Source organism: Lonchura striata, chromosome 14 (genome assembly GCF_050655825.1).
Source record: "Lonchura striata isolate lonStrDom1 chromosome 14, ASM5065582v1, whole genome shotgun sequence".
Lineage (NCBI taxonomy): Eukaryota > Metazoa > Chordata > Aves > Passeriformes > Estrildidae > Lonchura > Lonchura striata.
The window spans coordinates 1,663,571-1,690,386 of NC_140716.1; the positions used below are offsets into that span (position 1 = coordinate 1,663,571).

The 26,816-nt window shown below is 53.3% G+C and overlaps 1 protein-coding gene across 1 annotated transcript in view; it reads left to right on the forward strand.

The window, feature by feature from the left end:
- The window catches only part of HS3ST6 (heparan sulfate-glucosamine 3-sulfotransferase 6), a 34,866-nt gene that overhangs the window by 5,688 nt on the left and 2,362 nt on the right, over positions 1–26,816 (forward strand). The window lies entirely within an intron of this gene.

A 26,816-nucleotide genomic window follows, 5' to 3' on the forward strand; every position in this document is an offset into this window, starting at 1 on the left:
TTCTGTTAGTGGAATTACTGAAAGCTTGGAGAAGTGATCAGTGCAGTGTAAAGGAAAGTTTGGGAGTTTCTCCTTAAAGGTATTAGGTGGATTTTTTTTTTCCCCTGGATTTTTTCTAGATAGTGACAGAAGGTGGAAAAGGCCGGTGGATTTAGAGGGTGCCTTCATGCAAGGAGAGACAATTACTTAAGAGAGTTCAAAGCTTATTTATAAAATAGTAATTACCTTCCCCTGGGAGGAGACGGGCAGCTCCGGCGGCGGGGAGGGGGGGACAGCACTTAATTGGCAAAGATGCTTAAAAGCTTCCTCCTGACCTTTTCAAAAACTTTCTGCTGCAACAGGCTCGGGCAGGGATTGAAAAGCTGCCCGAGGAAAGGCCAGGTTTAATGCCGAGACTTAGCTCTAAATGGCTTTTCAAAGGGCTGTGGAAATCCTCCTGCTTAGGGAGCTGGGGGAGAGAGGGAGGGATGGGTGGATGAGGGATGGATAAAAGATGGATGGATGAGGGATGGATGGATGGATGGATGGATCATGGATGGATGGAGAGATGGTTGGATTATGGATAGATGGGATATGGATGGATGATGGAGGGATGGATGGATGGATGGGAGATGAATGGATGAAGGATTGGATGGATGGAGAGATGGATGGATAAAAGATGGAGAAAAGATGGATGATGGATGGATGGATGGATGGATGGATCATGGATGGATGGAGAGATGGTTGGATTATGGATGGATGGGATATGGATGGATGGATGGATGGATGGATGGATGGATGGATGGATGGATGATGAATGGATGGATGGATGGATGGGAGATGAATGGATGAAGGATTGGATGGATGGGAGATGGATGGAGGGATGGAGGGATGTATGATGGATGGATGGATAATGAATGGATGAAGGATTGGATGGATGGAGAGATGGATGGATAAAAGATGGAGAAAAGATGGATGATGGATGGATGATGGATGGATGGATGGATGGATGAATGAGGGATTGGATGGATGGATGTTCCTCTGCAGGACAGGCTCTGGGAACAGGGTGGGACTGAGTCTGGCAGCTCCTTCCTCCCCACATCCTGGCTCTTGGGATGGCCAAAATATGAAAGTGAGGAGCACAAGGATGTTCTGAGAATCTTCAGTGGGACTTGGTTGTAAGTCTGGTCTGAGGGGTGAAGGCAGCAAGAGCTGGTCCATGCTGGGCATGTCAGGGCAGTGGTTTAAGATGAGTCTTTGCTTTCCTGTGGGAATTCATGGAATCCTGGAATGGTTTGTGTTGGAAGGCACCTCAAAGATCAACTCATCCCACCCCTGCCATGGCAGGGACACCTTCCACTGTCCCAGGCTGCTCCAAGCCCTGGCCAGCCTGGCCTTGGGCACTGCCAGGGATCCAGGGGCAGCCCCAGCTGCTCTGGGCACCAGTGCCAGGACCTGCCCAAATTCACCCCACGTGAAGAACAGCCCAGACCCCCCAATCCCACCATGACAAACTCGTGGTGGTCACAGCCCTGAGCTTTCCCCGTGGCAGGGCTGAGGTCTCAGCTCGGGTTTTACACTTTTTACCTTTATGTGGTGATAGTCCTGGGTGGAAAATTCACAGCAGCTCCTTGGATTTCCCCTCCTTCTCGCTCTGCTCTGAGATCACAGGAATCCCTGAAGTGAGTCACCCTGAGCCAAAAACTCGTTTGAGATGCAAATGTGGATGTGGCAGGCGGGGCACGGGCACGGGGAGGGGGCACGGGGGGCAGAGTGGGGTCCTGCAGGTCACCCCAGGGCTGGGGGACAGTGTCCAGCTCCTGTCATTCCTGGAGAGCAGGAACGAGCCAGGTTTGCACGGCTGAGGTGGACCAAAGGGAGCATCCCTGTTCCAGCACAGACTGCCCTGACCAGCGCTGCTCCCAGGCTGAAATGTGTGAGGCAATGGCTGAAATTCAGAAGAATTCACTATTTGGGCTGTTAAAGCCCCAGCACGGAATGTTTTGGGCAGCTTGGGATAACAGCAGCACTTTGGGAGTGGGATGAGCTGCTGGGCTCCTCCTGGGAGTGGTTCTGGTGTGTTCCAGCAAGGAAATCTCGTGGGAGGCAGGGACACGAGGGGAATAATCTCCTCTCTCCCAGCCAGCAGCCCCCAGCGAGGGGGTGGCAGGAGCCTCCCACGCCCCCGGGGCTGCTCTGCATCTTAACACCCAAAATTGATCAGGAGCAGGAGAGAATTACATTAATACAGTCACTTGTCACCGAGGTCTTATTAGGAATCTCCACTCATTAGTGTGGCGAGAGCAAGGCTGTGACCTCGTTAAGATCCTTGGGCAGGGAAAGGCTGATTGACCATTTTGCTACTGATTTATCACTCGGGGAGCTGTGGCCGTGGGCACACCTGGCCCTGGGCACACCTGGAGGGTTTTCTGTAGCTGGAGTGAAGAATTGGCATCCCCTTCCCTGCCCTTCGGGCTGAGGCAGCCGGGGATTCGCAGCCGCGTTATGCAAATTTAAACAAATCATGAAGAAAGGGACGCGGGGGTGATTGATGGGAAGGGCCAGGGAATGTGACAGGTCCCATCCCGGGGGGACATCCCGGCTCTGCTCGGTGGGGCTGCCGGGGCCTCCTGCCCTGTGCAACTTCCCAGCTGCTCCAGAGCCGCAGCATCCCAAACCCACCCCAAACCTACCCCAAATCCATCCCAAACCCATCCCAAACCCTTCCCTGAGGGAGCTGGAAGGGGCTGGAGAATCCCTGAGGGAGCTGGGAAGGGGCTGGAGAGTTCCTGAGGGAGCTGGGAAGGGGCTGGAGAGTTCCTGAGGGAGCTGAGGGGCTCAGCCTGGAGCAAAGGAGCTCAGGGGGACCTTGTGGCTCTGCACAGCTCCTCCCAGGAGGGGACAGCCGGGGGGGATTTGGGATCTGTTCCCAGGGAACAGGGACAGGAGGAGAGGGAACGGCCTCGGGCTGGGCCAGGGGAGCTCAGGGTGAATTTATATTTGATATTTGATTTGAATTTCTATTTTAATATTTGGGAGAATTTCCTCCTGGAGGGGCTGTCCAGCCCTGGCACAGCTGCCCAGGGCAGGGGTGGAGTTCCCATCCCCGAGGGGATTTAGCAGCCCTGGGGATGTGGCACTTGGGGACAGGGATGGTTGGACAGGACGATCTCAGAGGGCTTTTCCAACCGTGATTCCACAACTCCGTAATTCCTTCTGGGGGTGAAATCAAGCCCCCATCAGGGCAGGATCCCAAAATGCATGTGCCATCTCCACAGCCCTACATCAGATGATTTCAGTGCATTTTATTTTCCCCTCTCTGGAGGATTCTGTAGGTGCTGCTTGTGCCCAAGTATCTCCCTGTGCCCACCTGCCTCAGCCCCCTGTGCCCCCCGGGAATTCCAAGGGACAGATCCCCCGCTCCAGGGCCACCCTGCCAGGGAGGAAATGGCGATTTGAGTGGAAACCAAGGAAATCCCCCAATTCCCAGCAGCACCATAGATCGATCGTTAGCGCGCTTGATCAATCCCTGCAGCCGATTGATCAATCCCGGCAGCCGGGGAGGGGACACCGATGTCCCAGGGGGGACATTGATGTCCTGGGGGGACACTGATGTCCTGGGAGGACGCTGATGTCCTGGGGGGACATTGATGTCCTGGGGGGACACTGATGTCCTGGGTGGACACTGATGTCCCAGAAGGGACACTGATAGCCCGGGAGGGACACTGATGTCTAGGGGGGGTCACCGATATCCTGGGGAGGACACTGATGTCCAGGGGGGGACACTGATATCCTGGGGGGCACACTGATGTCCTGGGAGGACACTGATGTCCAGGAAGGGTCACCGATGTCCCAGGGGGCACACTGATGTCCATGGGGGGACACTGATGTCCTGGGGAGGACAATGATGTCCTGAGTGAGGGGGACACTGATGTCCTGGGAGGACACCGATATCCTGGGGGGACACTGATATCCTGGGGGGCACACTGATGTCCAGGGGGGCACACTGATATCCTGGGGGGCACACTGATGTCCAGGGGGGCACACTGATATCCTGGGGGGCACACTGATGTCCCAGAAGGGACACCGATGTCCCGGGAGGACACTGATATCCTGGGGGGACACTGATGTTCCTGGGGAGGACACTGATATCCTGGGGGGACACCAATATCCCGGGGGGGACACCGCTGTCCCCGTGGTCTCCATCCCTCTCCAGGGCTGTCCCCATCCCTCTCCAGGGCTGTCCCCCTTTTCCTGCCAGTGCCAGCCCGGCGATCGTGGGGGGGGATTTATTCATCCCCAAGACCCACCGGCCGCTCCCTCTGCTTCCCAAATTCATCTTCCGCAGCCACACAAGCCTGAGAAAAAACTCGAGGCGCTGCTGCCAAGTCCTTGGAGGCGAGGATTTGGGTTTTGTTGAGGGAGGCACGGCTGGTCCGGATTTTGGGGGCAGGGCAGGCGGAACGTCCCCCCGCAGTGTCACAGCCCTGAGCGTGACAAAGGAGCCGGGGCTGCTGCCAGCGCCCCGAGGGACACCGGCATCCCCACGGCCCGTCCTGCTCCGTGGGCTGGGACACTGGGTGGGACACTGGGGTGGGACACTGGGCTGGGACACTGGGGTGGGACACTGGGTGGGACACTGGGGTGGGACACTGGGTGGGACACTGGGTGGGACACTGGGTGGGACACTGGGGTGGGACACTGGGTGGGACACTGGGTGGGACACTGGGTGGGACACTGGGTGGGACACTGGGGTGGGACACGGGGCTGGGAGCATCCCTGGGCTGCTGCTGGAGCTCCACACGCTGAGTTTCTGTGCTGGCAGATTCTGACTCCCCAGAGAACTCTACATTTGACCCGAGGCCATGGAGAAAGCTCCCCAAAACTGATGGATGGCACTGGGATAACGAGTTTGTAGTTGATTAGAAGCGTGTCGTATCAGAGAGTCACAAACTTGACGTTTAAAGTTGTAGAATATAGCAATATATAGAGAGCTAAGATAAAAGCTGTAAGGCAATAACCAATCCTTATTCTTTACCTTCTTCTTCACAGCTCTGAGTGGTATTTTGGGTTATGGATTTCACCATCCTGCCCTGGCCTTCCAGGTTTCTTGGGGTCCTGGCTGTTATAAATGAAAATTTGTCCAGCCAAATTAATATGAAAAGATAAAATATTTCTTTGGCAATCAAATTCTATCTAGCCAGCCACAAGGAAAGAACAGAGCCAAGCCCGGGGTCGGCACCAGAATTCAGCCTCAGCAGAGGTTTCCCTCCATGCCCACACACCTCCAGCCTGGCACGAGCGGTTTTTATAGGGAAAATTTGGTTTTTATAGGGAAAATTCCACCTGAGGCCAAGATTTCGGCAGTCAGACTTTTCTTCCATTCAGAGTCCATAGGTTAATGAGATTTTCATTTTGGTGATGAAGAAGAACAATTCAATGTGTGGAGTTGTTGAATCCCTTGATGAAATTTATGGGAACGCTGCATTCACATGGATCTGCCCCAGGATTTCCATGATATCCATCAACCCAGGTCCATGGCATCTATCTCAGGTCCATGGTATCCATCATCCCAGGTCCATGACATCCATCTCAGGTCCATGGTATCCATCCCAGGTCCATGGTATCCATCCCAGGTCCATGGTATCCATCTCAGGTCCATGGTATCCATCCCAGGTCCATGGTATCCATCCCAGGTCCATGGTATCCATCTCAGGTCCATGATCTCCATCTCAGTTTGCTCACTCAATGATCAGCTCCTGGTGTCCCCGCATCTCTCCAGCCATGGCCCATCCCCATCTCCTGGCCAGCCACATCCTTTTACGTGTCAATCGGGTTCCAACACACACCAGGTTTCCCTGCGAGGGTGGGGGGGAGTCCCAATACAAACGTGTACACTCCAACAAATATTCAATACCACATAAATCATCCTAGAAATGGCGTGAATTATCTCTACTACACACAGCATGGCTCTGGTGTTTGGAGCGGGTGTGAGGCCGGAGGTTTGCAGGGAGTTTGGGGAGCCCAGGGCTCAGTTTGGGTGCTGTGGGACAGATGGAAGCACACTGCCTCCCGGTTCTGTGGCTGCTGTCACCCCTGGCAGGTGGCTCCAGGTCACTCGTGTCCCCCAGGGCGGTGGCTGTGTCCCTCTGGCTGTTTGCATCCCATCCCACACTTTCTCCCAGTCGGTGTCCCCAGCGCCCCAAACCCCTGGGCTGGTTTAGGGAACCACCAGGGACAATCACCCCAACCTCCCCCAGCCCCTGGGGCGTGATGGGGACATCGCTGAGCTCAGAGTCACAGAACATCCCAAACTGGGACGGCCCCGCTGATCCAGCTGGTCCCTGGGGACCAGAGGGGAGCAGGGATGGCCTCAGAGCCCCCAGCCCTGGGCAGGGGCTGGGGCTGGGACCCCCAGCAGCTCTCCCTCGTTAGCCTGAGTGTGACATGCCGGCTAATTACCCTCTGTGCCATCAGCAGGGACGTGTCACTCTGTCCCTGCGTTTGATCCCCGTCTCCTTACAAGGCAGATAATGAGGGACAGCCTCGTGCAGTGCTGCTCTTGGTGTGAGCATGAAAAATTCATATTTGGCTGCTTTGAGGAGCATCAGGAAGCCTGTGAGGGTGTCCTGCATGCACGGGGCTGAGCAGGGATCACACCCAGGCCTCGGTCATGTTAGGGGCTCATAAAACTTGAATTACTGAACAGACACTGGGAAGGGGAGATTCCTTTCAGCACGAATCACTCTGGTGGTGCAAGACCTTTTCTAAACATTTTTTTTTTTCCTGGGCGACATGCTTTTAAACAAAGGCTCACAGGTTCAGGGAGCACCTAACTCCAGCTGTGCCCAGCTGTGCGAGCCCCATGTCAGCGCCACAAGCAAACAAATCGCTGCAAGTGTCAACACACACCTGGTTGTTGGGGGTTTCTGGTTTCATGGCACCATGGGCTGATGACTTCCACGCTCAGCTGTGTGTGTGTGATGTACCCGGCTCTGACCCCAGAACCACCCCACTGCTGCTGGGTGGGCGTGGAGCTGATGGAACAGAGCAGGGCTGAGCAGTGTTCCTTGGAAAGAAACCTGGCTGTGAGACCCCCTGGGCTCAGCTGGGAAGCTCCTGGGGACAGAGCTCACCCTTTGCATGCAGCTGAACAGAAGGGTGGAGGAGAGGGTGGTTTTATTCAGAATCCATTCCGAATAAATTGGCAGAATCCACTTTTATTGGAATCCATTCTGAATAAAACTGTGGTTTTATTCTGGTTTTATTCGGAAATAATACTTATTCAGAAAAAAATTATTTTATTCGGAATCCATTCCCAGGGATTTGATGATTTTTGAGTCGTGGAGCCTCGGCACAGGGGGAGTTTCAGTTCTTGCTCGAAGCCAGCATGTCCTGAAGACAAGAAAAGTGCCCCAGGAACAGGAGAACCAGCAGCCTGTGAAGGTGCAGCTGTATTTGAACACAACCCCAGTTTGAGCTGGAAGGGGGCTGGAGATGGTTCAAGATCTTCTCACCCGCAGCAAAACCTCAGCAGCAGAGGTCAGGAAACCTTTTGGAGATGTAAACATCTCCCAAACCATCTCCCAGCCATAAAAACCCCCAAACCATCTCCCAAAACACCTCCCAGGCCATTGAAAACCCCCAAACCACATCCCAGTCCATAAAAACCCCCAAACCATCTCCCAGGCCATGAAAACCACCAAACCATCTCCCAAACCATCTCCCAAACCATCTCCCAAACCATCTCCCAGGCCATATAAACCCTCAAACCATCTCCCAAACAATCTCCCAGGCCATGAAAACCACCAAACCACCTCCAAAACCATCTCCCAGGCCATGAAAACCCCCAAACCACCTCCCAAATCACCTCCCAGGTTGTGAAAACCCCAAACCACCTCCCAGGTCATATAAACCACCAAGCCATCTCCCAAACCACCTCCCAGAACCATGAAAACCCCCAAACCAGCTCCCAGGCCATGAAAACACCCAAACCATCTCCCAGTCCATAAAAAACCCCAAACCACTCTGGGTCCCAGCGCTTTGAGGAGCTCAGCGGCTCGGAGGAAGGCAGGGGGAGCAGGTGGAAGGTGCTGGGGTGGTGCCCCCCCAGCCAGGCAGGTTCGTCCTGTGCCAGCTGGGTCAGCTCAGGATGAGCAGAGTGAGGCCCCAGACGTGCTGCCAGCTCCCCCAGTCGCCGTGCAGGACAGAGGAGAGCAACTGGAAAAGAACAGGGAGAACTGTTGCCACTTCAAAACTGGGCTGGGAATTGATGCCAGGCCTCCAACAGACTGATGCTCCTTTCTTCTCCCCTTAATTAATTCCTTTGCCTGCAGTGCATTTCCATCTTTTATTTGTGTGGCAATCAAAGGCTGTGAGCAGCGAGGCTCACATGAGGAACAGACCCATGCAACCTTTTTTTCATCTTCCTCTATCAGCTCCTCGCCCTCTCCTCGTGCTGCCACGCTGCAGCTGAAGCACAGATGCCAGGAGAGGGCTTTGCTGGAGGAGGAAAGGGCACGCAGAACCCCAGGCTTTGCTCCCAGCAGCTCTCCTTGGCTGCAGAGAGGAGGAGGAATGTTGGAATCTGTGGTGTTGATGATCCCAAAATTGTAGAAAGTCTGTCTGTCAGCCCCCTGCCAAAGCAGAAGCCATAATTGGTCTGTGCTGGTTTCCAGGTTGTTTATTCTGTTTCTCTCTCACATGTTCTGCTGCCCTGCCCAGCTCTGTCCTGCAGGGCAGCGTGTGGGGCTCTGCCCTCAGTGGGATGTGACAAACATTCAATACCAGAAACTCCCTGGGCTGCATTTACAAGAACGTGCCAATATCTGTCACCTACGTTGGACAGTGTGTCCCCAGCCTGAACCAACAGAAAAATGCCAACACCACAGTGAGACATGGAGGGCATGAAGAAGGAGAAAAAGGACAAGGCACACCCAATTTCCTCCATCTTGTCCCCTTTGGACCCCTCATCTAGAATCCTAAAATTTTACTTTTGCACCTGTGCCACACTTAATTATTACTGATATCAAACACTCAGAGGTGGTAATTGATCCTGTAAGATTGAAAACTCTTTTCCATGGACAGAGATCACAGCCAGTGTCTCTGGGGGCTCTGTAGAGCCTGTCAGTGATCTCTGTCTATGGGTTCCAGGGCAGCCAGAGTGAAGCTCTGGATTCCCACAGAGGAATAGGGCTGAGTTCTGCTCAGAGACACAAATGGGCAATTACAGGGTCACCTGAGAAGTGCCTGGTGATTTACAGCCTCGTTAAAAGGTGATGCTAAAAGCTGGGAAGATTTGTAGCATCTGCAGGAAAACCCGGGCCTGACCCTCACACCCCAGACTGGAGAGATTAAATATCCGAGGGGGCCTGGGATGGCTTGGAGGGAGAGCCCCCAACATCTGGCAGTGCTGGGCTGAAGCTGAAGGTCCTGGCAGGGTGTGAGGAATTGGAATTCCCTCCTTGCCCTGCAGTTCTTGGGCTGAAGGTCCTGGCAGGGTGTAAGGAATTGGAATTCCCTCTTTGCCCTGCAGTTCTTGGGCTGAAGGTCCTGGCAGGGTGTAAGGAATTGGAATTCCCTCCTTGCCCTGCAGTTCTTGGGCTGAAGGCCCTGGCAGGATGTGAGGAATTGGAATTCCCTCCTTGCCCTGCTGAGGCTCCTCCTGCAGTGGCCTCTGGGACAGAAAGGTGCAGCCCAAGTGGAGGTGAAGGTGGAGATGGGCTTTTGTGGGAAGGGAAATCATCTCCAGTGGGAGAGAGCCAGGGCTGGGATCTCCGTGCCTGGGGGAAGCTCAGCCTGATCCCAAAGAGCAGCTCTGAAGGAGCTTCGTGGCTCGTGGGTCAGTTCCCGTGGCCAGCGTGGGGGTGACAGCTTGGGACAGACTCTGGGACCCTCCTCTGGCCTTGGAAGGTGGCAGAGGTGCAGGTGGTGGAGCCTTTGCTGCTGGAGCAGTGCAACGTTCCCATTCCTGCTGCTCCATCCTGCTCTTTGCAGTTCTGGCCTCTCCTTTGCGTGTCCTGCTTGTTAGAGGGAAGAAATCCCAAATCCTGGCTGGGAGAAGAGGTGGGGCTGTGGGCTGGTGGGAGAAGGGCTTTGAGATCCCACACCTTGTCTGGGACAGCCTGGATGTCTTATCCCACGTTCTGTGCTGTGGGTTATCCCATGTTTTGTCCTATGTTTTGTCCCTTGCTTTATTCCCTGTCTTATCCCATGTCTTATCCCATGTTTCATCCCATGTTTCATCCCATGCTATCCCATGTTTCATCCCATGTTTTATCCTATCCTATCCCATGCTTTAACCCCTGTGTTATCCCATGTTTTATCCCATGTTGTTCCCTGTGTTATGCCATGTTTTATGCCATCTCTCTCATGTTTTATCCCATGTGTTATCTCATGTTTCATCCCATGCTATCCCCTGTGTTATCCCATGTTTTATCCCCTGTGTTATCCCCTGTTTTATCCCATGCCATCTCATGTGTTATCCCATGTTTTATCCCATGTTATCCTGTTTTATCCCATGTGTTATCCCATGTTTTATCCCATGCCATCTCAGGTGTTATCCCATGTTTTATCCCATGTTATCCTGTTTTATCCCATGCCATCTCACGTGTTATCCCATGTTTTATCCCACATGTTATCCCACGTGCCAGTGCCCAGCAGAGCCTGGGTGGTGTCAGCTTGGGGAGCAGTGTGGGATCCAAGGGAAAACCTCTTTTTGGGGGCTCTGCTCGGGCAGGAGCTCTCCCCTCCCAGCCCCTCCTGGCAGGATCCACCAGGATCCTCCGGGCTCCGGGTTCCAACTTGGAATTCCACCTCACCCTGCCATGCTGTGGGCAAACAGGGAATTTCAGGGACAAATCCATGGGTGGGAGCAGCTCTGAGGGCCAGGTTGGCTCGAAAAATCAAACCCCTACAAAGGGGTATATATCAATTAAATTCCTATAAAGATTTGTAGGGATGGTATGTTTATCACAGCGCTGGTTCCCTTTCAAAGGAGACTTGTACCCCTGAGAACTCCCGATCCTTTTTTATTACTCCTTACTAATTTGCATATGCATAGAATTTCACAATAGGTTTATGCATATTCATTCTGCTGATTTCACGTTGCACCTACAGCTAGTTACACTTGTACTCAGTTTTTGTCAGAAAGTACAGAAAGAACTCCTGGGTCACTCCGTGCTGTTTCAAGGTCCGAGGAGTCTTTTTTATCTCTTTTCAGCTCGGAAATTTGCGTTCTTTCTCCTCAGCTGGGGCAGTTTTACAAAGCTACCAAGTTAACAGCATATTTTACTTATGCTAGCAAGCTCAGAGGGGCACATTTCACCTAAATGCAAATAGATTTCCACCCTGTTAGGCTTTCACTCTGGCTCACTGGGAAGGAGCAGGGTTTGCAGGGAGCAGGGCTGGGGATGGAAGCAGCACGGCTCTGGTGGGGTCAGTGGAGAAATGCAGGGACAGAGCAGGGAATTATTGTCAGTCAGGTGAAGCCAGTGGGAAGAAATAATGGCTGACTCCAGAAAGCTGAATGATTTCTTTATTATAACTATGCTGTAATACATTAATTTACTATTTAAAAGAGATACTAAAACTACAAACCTACTTTTCTAACTCCCATATCCAACTCCCAACTCCTGACCCTCTCTGAGAGCCCAGCCCCAGGTGGGTTGGGTTGGATTGGGTTGGATTGGATTGGATTGGATTGGATTGGATTGGGTTGGATTGGATTGTATTGTATTGGATTGGGTTGGGTTGGGTTGGGTTGGGTTGGTTGGGTTGGATTGGATTGGATTGGGTTGGGTTGGGTTGGGTTGGGTTGGGTTGGTTGGATGGGATGGGATTGGATTGGATTGGATTGGATTGGATTGGCCACCAGGATCAAACAATCCTCACCAGAACCCAACCAAGCATCACCCCAGGGAAACAATTCTCCAAACACATTCCACATGGGAAAAACAAGGAGCAGAAATAGAAATTGTTTTCTCTTTCTTCTCTCTGCTCCTCTATGAAAAATCCTGAGAGAGAGGAGAAAGTGCCTGGCTCAGGGAATCATTCCCAAAGTCTTTGCTCTCCACAGCAGGACGAGGGCACTTGCAAACTCTTCCTCTCCATCTGCCTCCCGTGGTGGCTTTGGGCAGGGCTCTGGACACTCTTTGTGACCTCCGGGGATTTGGGGAATTGCAAGGTTTGTAAGGATGGTTCTCCCAAATCCCCTCTGTCCCAGGGAAGGGGGGATTTGGGAGCGGCCCCACCCCACTGTGTGCTACAGGGTCTGACAGGAGCTCAGATGGGTCCTGGTCATGGAATCAGGGAATTCCAGGCTGGATGGGTTGGAAGGGACCTTAAAGCTCATCCAGTTCCAACCCCAACACCTCCCACTGTCCCCAACCCTGGCCTTGGACATCGCAGGGATCCAGGGGCAGCCACAGCTTCCCTGGCAGATCCATCCCAGCCCCTCCCCACCCTCCCAGCCAGGAATTCCTGCCCAGGATCCCACCCAAATCTCCCCTTTTCCAGTCTGAAGCCATTCCCTGGGTCCTGTCCCTCCATCCCTTGTCCCAATTCCCTCTCCAGCTCTCCTGGAGCCCCTTCAGGCCCTGCAAGGGCTCTGAGCTCTCCCTGGAGCTTCTCCTCTCCAGGCTGAAAAAGAAGATTTGTACTTCAGAGGAAATTTTAAAATTGCATTTTTTAGGTGACCTTTATGTAAAAAAGCCTGACCAAAAGTTCCTGTGAGGGCAAAGGCATGGTAGAAGCAGTAACTGCATCAAGCTGGAATTCCTAAATAATCTATAAATAACCCAGGCTGCAGGTTTGGAAGTTGCTTTCTTTCCTTGTTTGAGGAAAGGGAGAAAAAAATTAAACCTGTATCTAAAGCCTGTTGCAAGGAAATGAATTGCAAATAAGAAAAACAAATTTGAGTTAATTCCTCTTTTCCGAGCACGGCTCCATTCAGTGTTCTGGGAGCCAGGGGATTTAGGGATCTGGAGATAGCGTCAGTGTTTTTGGGTAACGAGTACAAACTGTAGCAGCTTTTAAGGCTTCGGAAGCTGTTTTTGATTAGGATCTTTTCTTTTGACAACTTTTTTTTTTCTTTTCAGGAAAAAAAAAAAAGGAGGGAGGAGGAGGAAAGGGCTTTTTGTAACACACTTGGGTTAGAGATGAGGGAAAATCTGTTTGAAATATGCAGGGACCTGAAAGCAAATCTTGAGTGAATAATAAGTTTAACTGACCTTAAAATATCCCATTGCCATGAGGGATTTGAGAGTAATACTTCAAATGGATTTTTGATGAGGCTCTGCAGGCTGTGGGAAATTGAATATTTTTACCCAATAAGTTTTCTGATCTAAAATTTTCACAATAACTGGGGGGGAAAAAAAAAACCTATTTGGGAATGCCTAAAGAAGGGTTGGGGGTCGTGTTGTTTTACTCTAAAGCTGCTGCTGTGCAGGGAAAAACCAATTTGCTGCGAGGTCACTTTCCAGAACTACTTCAATTCCCCAATATTTAAATTTAATCATGGAGCAGGATTCCTGCTGGCTGCCTGGGTGGCACCCTTGGCATTCCATGGGGGGATTGTGGGGGGATTATCCCGGTGCCCACTGGCACAGGGTGAGTGCCGAGGGTCAGGCTGGGCCAGGGGAGGTTGAGGTGGGATTTTAGGAAAAATTCCATGCTGGAAATGCTGGCCAGGGCAGGGCTGGGGTGCCCACCCCTGCAGGGAGGTGAAGCCCTCTGGATGTGGCACTGGGCACGCGGGGCAGTGGCCTTGGCAGTGCTGGGGAAGGGCTGGAGTGATCTGGGGCTTTTCCCACCTCAGCACCTCGCTGATTCCAGTGAATGCCCTGCACCAGCCCCTCCGATCCCGAGGCTTTCCTGGAGCATTTTTGGGGGGAAATTTGGAGCCACTTGACACCCCAGTGCAGCTCCCAACTTCCCTCCCTCCCCTGGGATGGGGCAGCAGAGCCGGGAGGGTCAGGGTGCAGCATTCAGGAACACACAGAATCCCAGAGTAAGATTCTCTGCAGGTGCTTTTATTGAGAGCTCTGGGAATCAGGGTACAGACTCAAACCTGACTCCGACATGACTTTTGAGCTGAACTTATTTTAAATTCTATCATTATATAACTTACATATTCATTGTTAAACTTATATTGTTCAACTGCATACATTGACTTTATTCAACCACAAGTTCCTCATGATCTTTCTTAAGCCCCTGACCACAGTTTCTCATGATTATCCTTACGATTAAACAGTAATTCTATTTAATTACTAAACAATCATCACATCTACAATTATATCATTTACCATGCACTACCCACCCAGGTGCAGTTCTAGCAAGGTACAAGGCCTACATGTACCCAGGGTATTTTTCAGGGCCTAATAAGCTTAATTTTCCTTCTAACCCTAAATCCCCATGATTTTTAATACCTTTTTACTATCGAGGGGACAGTCCCTGCAGTGCCACATCCCCATCCTCGGGGATGAGCAGGGGACACTGCCAGGAGATGTCCCACACCCTTGGGGCTGCCACCAGTGCAGGGAGGATTTGCCCAGTCCTGGGGTGGTTTCCTCATTGAGAACATGGATTTCCTGATCCTGGGGTGTTTTCCTCACTGAGAATATGGATTTACCCAATCCCAGAGAGTTTTCTTCACTGAGAACATGGATTTACCCAATTCCAGGGTGTTTTCCTCACTGGGAACATGGATTTCCTAATCCTGGTGTGTTTTTCTCACTGGGAACATGGATTTCCTGATCCTGAGGTGTTTTCCTCAATGAAAACATGTATTTGGCTGATCCTGGGGTGTTTTCCTCACTGAGAATATGGATTTCCTAATCCTAGGGTGTTTTCCTTATTGGGAACATGGATTTACCCAATCCCAGAGTGTTTTCCTCATTGGGAACATGGATTTACCCAATCCCAGGGTGTTCTCCTCACTGGGAACATGGATTTCCTGATCCTGGGGTGTTTTCCTCACTGGGAACATGGATTTGCCCAATCCTGGGGTGTTCTCCTGACTGAGAATGTAGATTTACCCAATTCCAGGGATGTTCTCCTCACTGGGAAGAGCTCACACCTGAGGCTGGCATGTGCTGGGACACTTCCTCATTGTGCTCCCTATGGAAAAGGGACAAACCAGCAGAATCCCTGGGGACCGGCACTTCCCTGGGGTGTGGGGCAGGATTTGGGATGGATTCTCCTGCTTGGGAACAGGCTCTGCCTGGGGTGGGGTCAGGGACACCCCAAAGGGCTTTTTGGGAAGGGTCCAACTCCTCCAGAGCAGATGTAGGTGCAGAGGGTGCATTTGTGCTCCTCCACAGTGATTCCTGCACAGACCCCTGGCACTGAGTAGGAACTGGGGAGCCTGAACTGGTGGCACTGGTGGCACTGGTGTGGACTGGTGTGGGTGGGGCTGCTGGCTCTGGGGCTGTCTGGAGCTGCCTCCTCCTGAGCCGTGACAGTGCTCGGGGTCCTGGCCACCACTCAGCTGCAGCTTTCCATGGAAATGTGCAAAAAATTCCTATTTTTGATCCTTGTCCTCCTTTGAATCCAGCTGGAGTGGGCCGGTGGGATCTGACAGGGCAGACAGACAGAGCATGTGATTGCTCCAGCCACACTTCCTTAGGAAAACAGGCTAAAAATAAGCAAAATCCAGTTCTTTCCCACAAAATAGCTCCAGTTGCCACAAGCTGAAGCTTTTCCAGTGGAAAGAAGTGTTTTGTTAGAGAATTCCCAGTTAGAGAATTCCTCCTGCTGGAGGGAGCACTGACAGGACGGATGGAGCTCCCATCTCCATCACCTGGGGCTCACCCAGAGCTCTGGGAGCTGCAGAAAATTCAGGATATCCTGGAATTCCAGAGTGCTTTGGCTTGGAGGGACCTTAAAGCCCATCCAGAGCTTTAAGGGCAAGGACACCTCCCACCATCCCAGGTTCTCCAAGCCCTGTCCAACATCTGCTGGGACATTCCTGAGCCTTCCCAACATCTCCACGGCCCCTTTTGCCATGGCTGGAGGAACAGCTTTCCTTTTTTTTTTTTTTTTGTGCAGCAAAGTTCATAATCCAGCCCAGCTCTCTCCTCAGTGGGGATTTCCTTCACCTGGGGACCAGCTGAGCAGGGGGAGGGGGCTCCCAGCAGCATCCCCACATTCCCAAGCCTCCCAGGTGGTCCAGGCTGGGCTGGATTTGGGGGTTTCTCCCTTAGCTGTGCAGGCAGCAGCTGTGGGGTCGGTGTGAGGGGCTGCAGGGGGGCCCTGCACACGCTGGCAGGGGCTGAGCAGGTTCAGGAGACCAGAAGCGTTTGCTCCATGCTGGGGATCCTCTCCCAATTCCCTTTTGCTGGATGGGATGGCACAGAGAAGTTTGGGCATGGTGGCTCCTGGCCCTGCCATGCTGTGGGTGAAGCTCCTCGCCAGGAAATGAGGCTTTTTCTGATAGTATATATAAAAAAAAAAAGCTAAATTTGTTTCCCGTCTTGCCTCAGGCTGGATTACAAATTTGACACAGATGGGGCATCTTTGTTGTTCCTGTGGAAAACTGGATGAGTTTTCTTTTCCATCCCAACGAGAGCAGCGTGACAGACCCGAGACAAACACCACAAAAACCAGTTCTGGGCTCTGGAGCAGGAGGGGACAGATGAGCTCCTCCAGCCTGGAGCCATCCTCAGCTGGGACACGTGTGGGACGTGGCTGTGGACAGGCAGAACCTGCTCGGGGGGGACACAGCAGCTGAGGGTGAGGCTGGTGGCCAGGACAGGGCGTTTGGGGTGACACTTCCCCTGGGAGCCCCCAAAGTGAGGAGGAGGCTCTGAGCTGGGGGTGCAGGGGTTTGGCTGAGGGAGGTGGGGAGGGGGACGAGGCTGTGGTTTGTTCTCACCTGGGAGATTTTGGGGATGTGAAACCTCTCTCCTTTGAGATGCACTTGTGGCTCCTTGCTCTGCTCAGCCTGGAAAGTGGCATGAGGTGAGGGCTGGGCACTCCTGCCTGTGTCCCTGTGTCCCTGCAGGTGACTTTGGATGTACTGTATTTACCATAACGTGCCAATATCATTTCTGTTGGACACTGTGTCTGTACCTTAAACCAAGAGAAAAGTGTCACCAGCACAGCAGGACATGGAGGGCAAGGAGAAGGTCAGGACACACCCAAATCCCTCCATCTTGTCCCCTTGAACCCTGTTCTAAAATCCCCAAAAATTCTACTTTTTCACCCTGTGTTAATTCAACTACCACACTACTCAAACCCTTGTGGTTTGTAATTCCTCACACAGAGTTGGCAGTTTTTTCCACGGGCTAAAATTGATGCCACAGGTGTTTTTGACTCGGTGCCAGGGTCTGGAGGCAGCCGGAGGGATGAGCTGGGATCCCACACCTGCCTGGACCCCGCAGCCCCCCAGGGTGGCTGTGCCCTGTGAGAACCCCGGCCTTGCTCTGGGGTCCCATGTGGTGGTGAAATTCCTCCTCCAACCCGTGCTTCCAAAGAAAAACTCCGCAGGCTTTAGCTGTTCGGTCTCAAGGCAGTTTATTGCTAGTTATCTAACAGATTATGTTCTTGGACTGCGGCTGTTTGATCAGCGGCCTGGGTAGAGGCACACACACACCCTGACATCCTCTCTATCTGCTGTCTTCTTCGTCTCTCCCTCCGCCCAGGGCTGCTGCTATCTTTTATAAGATATATTACGTATAACATGTTTACAATTATTCCCCAATACCTACTACCTACGTTGCCAAGTGTTTTTCTACTCTAAACCAATCTGTGAGTGCCAACATCACCAAGAACATGGAGGTAAGGAAAAAGAAGGAGGAAGAACAGGATCAGCCCACTTTCCTCCATCTTAGAACTTCTGACCCCCATGTACAAAGTAAAAACCCCCCTGTACATGTGTTAAACCCCCCCTGTACAATACTAAAAAAATTTCCCCTCTACTTTGTAACTACTTATACTATACTATCTAACCTTTTGTGATTGCTTGTTCCACCTCCAAAGTTGGTAATTCATTCCATGGCTCAAACTCAAAATCACAGCTGTTTTTCAGTTGTCTGCCAGGGTCTAGAATGCTTCTGACCAAGGCCTGGAACCTCTAAAAATGTCTGAGAGACATTTTGAGTTCCCACAGTGCCCCAGCTCGCTTTGGGGGCTGGGCTGGGCAGTGAGGGGGAACCCCTGCATGGGGGATTGAGGCGCAGAGTCGCTGCTGATCTCGGTGCTCCCAAATTCCTCTGTGGGTCTGGCCAGGAGAGCTGGAAAGTTTCTGGAGCTGGTGCTGATGGATGCCCAGGCTGCAGGACGTGGGCTGAGGTGGAAATGAGGCCGCTCTGGAAGCGCTGCAGGGCAGCTGCTGCTCGCTTGGGAGCTGAAGTTTCACCCAGGGTTTCAAGCAGCGCCCGGTGCTTGCCCAGCAGGGCAGAGCCAGACTGGGAAGCGTTTCTGCAGAGGCTTCCATGAGAGGTGGGCACGGATCAGCCCCTGGAGATGGAGCTGGTGCTGCTCTGAGGGCAGGGGCTCACCCCACACATCCCTGATTTCCGAGCATCACATCCAACCACGACTAACTCCATCCCAGCACCTGAGCCTCGGCGATGCCAGCAGGACCTGGTGGCCCTGGCACGTGGCATGGGAGCCCAGAAAGCACCAAGTGCTCCTTTGTGTCCTTTGGCAAGAGGAGAACCTGGATAAATGACGTGAAACCGTTGGGATGGGTCATGGTAGGAATCGTGGGGCTGGGGGGATCTTTTTATTCCCTGAATGTTTTGGGGAGTCCTTCTCCTTGTCCTGGCTGTGCGGGAGGGAGGGGACAGCCAGGGGACAGCCAGGGGACAGCCAGCCCTGCCCGTGGTGGCCTTGGAGCCATCTGGAGAGCCCGGCCGCCCCTTCCCGTGGCTCGGCCGCCCCATACTGAGATCAAATAACCACAAACAGCCTGAAATGATTCGTGGCTCTGGGGACTTTCTGCTGGCCCTCAGCAGCTGCTGGCCAGACCAGGGCAGCTGCCAATCGGCCGCCAGCAGGAGGGGCCGCCGCTGGCAGACTGTGTGGGTAATTCCTCCTCCTCCTCCTCTTCTTTCTCTTCCTCCTCCTCCTTCTCTTCCTTCCCCCTCCTTCCTTCTCTTCCTTGTCTTCCTCCTCCTCCTCTTCCTCCTCCTCTTCCTCCTCTTCCTTCCCTTCCTTCTCTTCCATCTCTTCCTTCCTTCCTTCCTTCCTTCCTTCCTTCCTTCCTTCCTTCCTTCCTTCCTTCCTTCCTTCCTTCCTTCCTCCTCTTCCTCCTCTTCCTGCCTCCCACCAGGCTCCCTCTGCTCCCGCACCTGCAGGCCCGGGAGCGGCAGGAATTCCGGGGGTGCCCCTCGCTGCACCCCGGGACTGGGACAAGGATGTGGGTGCTGCCACCTGCAATGGGCCCTGGTTAATTAGGCTGGGTTAATTAGCTGGGAGCTGTGGCTCGGGGAGCAGCGGCCACGGGCTGGGAGTGACTGCGGGGTGGGACGGATGTGCTCAGGGGGGTGGTGACAGGACAAGGACAAACGGCTCCAAAGGGACAGGATGGGATGGAGGGTGGATGATGGATGGATGGATGGATGGATGGATGGATGGATGGATGGATGGATGGATGATGGATGGATGGATGACGGATGGATGGATGGATGGATGGATGGATGGATGATGGATGGATGGATGGATGGATGGATGGATGGATGGATGGATGGATGGATGGGGTTTTGGGAATAAATCTCCCCTGGCAGTGCGGGCAGGCCCTGGCACAGGCGCCCAGAGAAGCTGTGGCTGCCCCAGGATCCCTGGAAATGTCCAGGCCAGGCTGGAGGAACCTGGGACAGTGGAACAGGTCCCTCCCTTCCTTTTCCTTCTGCTGAGCCAAGCACCAGGAAGTGGAAGAATTCCTATTTCTGCTGTCTGTGGAACCCCAGTGATTTTTGTCACCTTTTGATGCCTTCCCTGTGCTCTCCTCCATCCAGGAGGGAAACCAGGCAGGACCAGCCTGTTGCTGTGAGGGCAAAATTTAGTGAGAACTAATGAGAGTGATTTTAAATTTGTAATTGAAACCAAGATCTTTACATAGAGTGGTCTTGGGGATTCTTTTCTGGTTTTATTTTTTTTAAAGAAACCTTGGCATGGTCAGTGTTAGTGGTCCCCCTTCCCTCCCCAGCAGCTCCGAGAGCAATTTTTCCTTATTTATTGGCACTCCCAAGGAGCCCAGTCAGCAGGGGGATAAAACCTGTCACCAGTGTCTGTGCTGCAGGCTCAGAGGAGGGTTAATTTGTGTTTGCCCCTGCTCAGACAGCAGCTCAGGTCAGAAAGCACCGGATCCACGGGAGGGGAGAGGCTCTTGAAAGGCTGCCCGTGCTGAAAGGTGCAATAATCCGCCGGATTACTCTTCGGGGGAGCTGCAGGGAAATTTACTGCCTTGCAAAGGGATTATCCCAGCGCCGCTGCCAGCGGGTTTCTAACCTTTTTTTTTTTTTTTTTTTTTCTGAAGAGGAAGGAAGTTTTTCATAGAATTCCTGCTGCCGGAGCCCGCGGGGGCTGCTCCCCGCAGCTCTCGGAAGGGAGGAATCCAGCCCGACCCTGCCGGGTTTGGGTTTTATTCCCATCTCCCCGCCCAGGTGGGACAGGGAAGCTGGAGCCGGGGCTGGAATTCGGGTGGAGTTGGCAGCGCCTTCACTGCACGGAACTGAGCTGCTGGAGGGGTCCAGTTTGCTCCAGAGGGATAAAACAGGAGGAGGAATAACCAGGAGGAGGGATAAAGAGAAGAAAGGGTAACCAGGAGGAGGAATAACCAGGAGAAAAAATAACCAGGAGAAGGGATAACCAGGGGAAGGGATAACCAAAAGGAGGAATAACCAGGAGAAGGGATAACCAGGAGAGGAGGGATGACCAGGCAGGAGAAGGGACAACCAGGATGAGGGATAAAGACGAAAAGAGATGACCACGAAGAGGAATAACCAGAAGGAAAAGGGATAACCAGGAGGAGGAATAACCAGAAGGAAAAGGGATAACCAGGAGGAGGAATAACCAGGAGGAGGGATAAAGAGAAGAAGGGGTAACCAGGAGGAGGGATAACCAGGAGGCCAGGAGGAGGGATGATGAGGAAAAGGGATAACCAGGAGAAGGGATGACCAGGAGGAGAAGGGATAAATCCTCCCCAGTGCAGCTCCAGCTGCAGGAACAACCTTTGCTTTCCTTTGAGGACTCCATCCCCGAGCATCCCCTCCTGCAAACAGGGAGCAAACCCCAGTGTCCATCCAAACCCCAGTGTCCATCCCCCATCCCGAGCAAACCCCAGTGTCCATCCAAACCCCAGTGTCCATCCCCCATCCCGAGCAGAGATGGAGCAGCTCCCCAGGCTGGAGCTCCGGAGCTCCCGAGTCCTCCAGCAGAGCCCCCCGAGGCCGGGGCTCGGCGGGGGCGTTGGGGGGGTTTGGTTTTGTTGGATTTCCTTCCCCTGGAAGGCAGGAGCGGGGGCTGGGGCAGGCAAACCCTTTTAATTGTGTGCAATGAAGGCTGACAGTGCCGAGGCGCAGCCTTTCAAAGGGGTACTGAACCTTTAATTCCTGAATAAATCATCTCCAGGCTGTTGCTCCTTCATCTGCAAGCTGTCTGAGCGGGCCACGGGGCTGGCCAGGGTCATTTGGAGCTCGGAGCCCTGGGCTGAGCGGGGTCATGGGCAGGACACCTGCCACAGCCTGTCCCCTCCGGGACAGGAGAGTCCTGATGGTGCCACGCCGTGGAGAGCTGCCAGTGCAGCCCTGGGCACAGCCCCAGCCCGGGCTCACACCAGGCTGGGCACGTGCCAGCCCCCAGCCCCCCTGTTCCGAGGGGTTTTTAGGGATTCAGTGCCCCATCATGGCTGGGCACCTTCCAGCTCCACTGTTCCAAAGGTTTTTTGGGGATTCAGTGCCCCATCATGGCTCAGCACCTTTCAGCCCCCATTTCCTGAGGGGTTTTTTTGGGGATTCAATGCCCCATCATGCCTGGGCACCTTCCAGCCCCCCTGTTCTGAGGGTTTTTTGGGGATTCAGTGCCCCACCACGCTGGGCACCTTCCAGTCCCCATTTCCTGAGGGGTTTTCTGGGGATTCAATGCCCCATCATGGCTGAGCACCTTCCAGCCCCCTGTTTGGAGGGTTTTTTAGGGTTTCAGTGCTTCTGGCCTTCCACACAAGCATAAAATGTGATGGAAATTTGGGTTTTGGGAAGTGAAGTGAGTGTGAGGACTGCGGGGTTGGGGGGACACGGCCTTTTCCACACCTTCCTGCCGGGAATCCGGGGATCCCAGGGGCTCTGGGAGATTTTTTGGGTGGGAAAAGCAGCCACAAAGCGTTGGGCAGCCCCGGTTCTTGTGGGGGTTAATTAATAACTGGGTGCAAATGTTGGCTCTTCATCCTCCCGAGCCCAGCCCAGGGACCCCGTGGGGTGGCATGGGAGAGCTCTGGGGTCCTGCGTGTGGGTCAGAGACCCCCCAGCCATGCTCCTCTGGGGGCGAGGGGGGAATTCGGAGTTTCTGGGGGGCAGGAGGAGCCCCTGGGGATGCTCCAGCTGGGAGCACGACCCGCCAAAGCCCCTCGCTGTTTCACGTATCAAACGGTAATTAGGAGCAAAGGGCAGAGGGGTGCAAAGGAGCATTAATAAATTATCTGCCCGCCTGTTAATTGACGGGTCTCAGTCAGCCCGTGGTGGAGCCCAGGGCTTGGCTCCCCTTCCAGGCGCATCCCAGCCTTGTTACTGCCCTCATTAGCATATTCAGGTCTCCCTGCTTAAAGCCAATTAGCTCCCGGCCAGGCCTGATTGGGAAGCCGCGGCCTCATTTGCACAGTTTTGAATCGGTGAAAGAATCAAAAATAATGGAGGCGGCTCGGGGATGGGGAGCGCTGGGGGGGCTCTGCCGGGACCTGCTGGGGATGGCGAGGGTAATTAGGATAAAAAGGAACGCGGGCTAATTTGGTCCCGAGCGGCTTGGGGAGCTCATCCCTCCCAGTTCCTCCCAGTTCAGCCCTTTCCCAGTCCATCCCCTTCCCAGATCACCCTTCCCAGCTCATCCCTCTCAGTTCATCCCTTCCTAACTCATCCCTCCCAGTTCTTCCCTCTCCCAGCTCATCCCTTTCCCAGCTCATCCCCTTCCCAGTCCATCCCCTTCCCAGTTCTTTCCTCCTGGCTCATCCCTCTCCCAGCCCCATCCCTTTTCCCAGCCCTGGGTTTGTCCCCAGGGTGCCCTGGGTTTGTCCCCAATCCTGGCTTTGTCCCCAGCCCTGGGTTTGTCCCCAGCGTGCCCAGCCCCATCCCAGTGCCTGGAAAGTCTCTTTGCCCTGCAGCCAGCTTCACCGTGTCCCCCTCGGGCAGGACCCCTGCCTTTCACTCCTTTTGGTTGGCCTTTTCTCTCAGGGCTTATTTTATAAAAAATATGGATGGAGAGGGGATTTCACCACCCCCCTTTTTTCTCATTTTGGTGATACCACAGAACCTGCGAGCCTTGATCCGGTGTCACCCACCCCCTAACCCCACAGCACCCATCATCCCCACGTGGGGCTGATCTGGGGTTTTGGGCTGGACCTGGATCCCTCTGGAATTCTCTGCCTGGAATTTCCAGGGATGAGCTGTAGGCAGAGCCTGTCCTCCTGCTTGGAGCTGGGACAGAGTTCATTTTCCTCCTGGAGCTGCCCTGGGTGATAACTCAGGGATGCTTTGGGCTGGAGACTTATCTCCTGAGAGCGCATCCCCTGGTCTCTCAGCTCGGTGCTGGGAGGAGTTCTGCTCCAAAAATCATCAGGAATCGTGAAGCAATTAACTCTGTAGAGTTGTGTTGGCCCAGTTTTTGAGGTCTGCTTTGATTCCCCGCCTGCTGTGGCTGTTAATCACTATTTAATGCAGCTTTCTGCATTTTTATCATCATTTTATCTGCTGTAATTTATTGTGTGTTACCTTAACCGAGGAAGCATTTTCATGTGTTGGATGTCTGCATGTAGGAAACCCCTGCTCTGATGCCTCTCAAGTCCCAGCTGTTTTATTAATTAAAAACAAACATTTATCAGCTAAACAGGAGGCAAAAGGGTTTTATCCCTCCTCCTGGGCACACAGTGTCCTCTGGAAATCCCAAATCCTTCCAAGGCTCCCCCAGTGCCGTGTCCCGTACCTGCAGGCGCTGCTTGGCATTCCCACGGTGCTCTCTTGGGGTCAGTAACAATTAACTGAACATTTAATTAATTTCCTAATGTTTGGGCTAAAATGGAGCGTAACAAAGCCGCCCCTGCTCTTTGCCGGTTGAAGGCAGAGCTGGAGGGAGCTGGGTGTTATCAATAATTAACCGCGCTAATTTAGGGGAAGTGTTAGGGCGTTAATGAAAATGTGAAGTGTTTAATTACCGTGCGGGGAGCTGGGAGTGCTTGCGCTGCTGAGGAAGAGGAGGTGTTGCACAATTAATTGCTGCTCCCAAGGGGACCCCGGGATGTCCCCGGGATGTCCCCAGGACGGGGCAGCTCAGGGAATGAAGATCCCTACACCCATCCCAGCCACAGGAGCCGCTGGGAGGCCCCTCCCAACCCGGCCTTTCATTAAAACTTCTGTTAATTACGTGGTGATTAAGCTGTGGAAGCCCTGGGGGGCTCAGCCTGGCCCCGAAGCCCCTCTGCAGGAGGAAGGGAGGGATAAGAGGGGTTTTCCAGGACCTGCCTGTGGTTTAGCCTGGGCTCTCCATGTCCTCCATCCCCCGTGTTTGCTGTGGGTAATAATTAATAATAATTGGGTAATGAACAATTTCTTGCCCGCTGAGGAGCGGGACTGGCTCAGCTTTGCTGCGAGGCTTGGGGTGGGTGAGGATGAGGATGGAGCCGTTGGGAAATCCAGGGAAACACGGCCGGGATGTGTCGGGAGAGGCTGGGCAAGCAGCCCGGAATGTTCTGTGGCATTTCGGGAGCGGAATTCAAGTTCGGGATGCTCGGCTGGCCGGGAAGCCCCGGCGGGAGGCTGGGAGGAGCTGTGCTGTGCTCCTGGGGAATCCCCATCCCCTGGGTTTCCTTAGCCCTGGAGCAGCCCGGGGAGGGGCAGGGATGGATCCGATCCCTGCTCGGGAAGGCGATTCCCAGAAGGAGCTCGGACAGCCTCTGGTAAATGCAGTAATTTGGGGAAAAAGTGCCGGAAAGGATGGGAAAAGCATTCATGGATGCTTGAAGGGCATCCCACTGTGCCAAAAACCACCCTGGGTCAGGGTGGCTCCAGGTGGTGGAAAAGTCTCTCCTCCAGCCCGAGCTTCCAAGGAAAGGCTCAGCAGTCTCTGTTGTCTGGTCTCAAGGCAGTTTATTGTGAGTTATCTAAAAGATTTTCTCCTTGAGCTGCTGTGGTTTGCTCACAGCTCAGGCAGAGGCACACACACACCCTGACATCCTCTCTGACTCCTTCTCTCCTTCTTCTTCTTCTTCTTCTTCTTCTTCTTCTTCTTCTTCTTCTTCTTCTTCTCCTCCTTCTCTCCCCGCCCAGGGCTGCTGCTGTCTTTTATATGGTACATTACGTGTTACATGTTTACAGTTTTTCCCAATGCCTATTACCTATATTAAATGGTGATTTTCTATCTTTCATATGGTACATTACGTGTTACATGTTTACAGTTTTTCCCAATGCCTATTACCTATATTAAATGGTGATTTTCTATCTTTTATATGGTACATTACGTGTTACATGTTTACAGTTTTTCCCCAATGCCTATTACCTATATTAAATGGTCTTTTCTACTCTAATCCAATCTATGAGTGCCAACATCACCAAGAACATGGAGGTGAGGAAGAAGAAAGAGGGAGGACAGGGCAGGCCCAAATCCCAAATCCATCTTAAAACCTCTGACCCCCATGTACAAAACCAAAACCCCCCTGTACAGTACTCAAAAATTCTTCCCTCTACTTTGTGACTACTTCTACTCTAATATCTAAACTTTTGTGACTTCTTGTTCTTCCTGCAAGGTTGATAAATCATTCCATGGCTCAAACCCAAAATCACAGCTGTGTCCAGCTGTGCCAGGGTCTAAAATGCTTCTGACCTGGGCCTGGAACCTCCAAAAATGTCTGAGGGACATTTTGAGTTCCCACATCACTGGTACCTGTGCTGCCAGGTGAGGGCACCAGGGGCAGGAATTGGCTCTAAAAACGCTGGCACTGTGCAAAAATGAAAATAAAAGTGGGGGGTGAAAGCCACAAATGGCTTCTGCCTCTTGGCTGGGGGAGGGAGCAAATGCTTTCAATGAAGTGTTCTTCCCTGAGTCCGGGGAAAAATCCTGGAAACCTCGGGCTGTTCCCGTGGCAGAAGGAGCAGCTGCTGCCGGGCAGAGCCGTGGCTGCCCCGGCACAGCCCTGGCACTGTCCCTGTCCCTGTGCCCATGGGGACCCGGCTCCCTGGCAGGCACAGCCCGAGCAGCGGGCTGCAATTCCGGGATGCAATTCTGGATGCCATTCTGGGATGCAAGTTTGGGATGCAATTCTGGATGCAATTCCGGGATGCAATTCTGGATGCCATTCTGGGATGCAAGTCCAGGACGCAATTCCGGGATGCAATTCTGGATGCCATTCTGGGATGCAATTCTGGATGCCATTCTGGGATGCAAGTCCAGGACGCAATTCCGGGATGTCATTCCCGGAGAACCTGCGGCTGCCCCTGGCACTGTCCCAGACCACCGCAGGGTTTGGAGCATTTTGGGACCGTGGAAGGTGTCCCCGCCCTGGCAGGGGTGGCACTGGGTGACCGCTGCGCCCCTTCCCAAGCGCTCCGGGTGTTTGATGGATTCTCCCCGGGGTGGAGCGCAGCGGGGCCGGTGCCCGTGCTGCCGGCAGGGAGGACCCGCTCTGTCACCCGGGG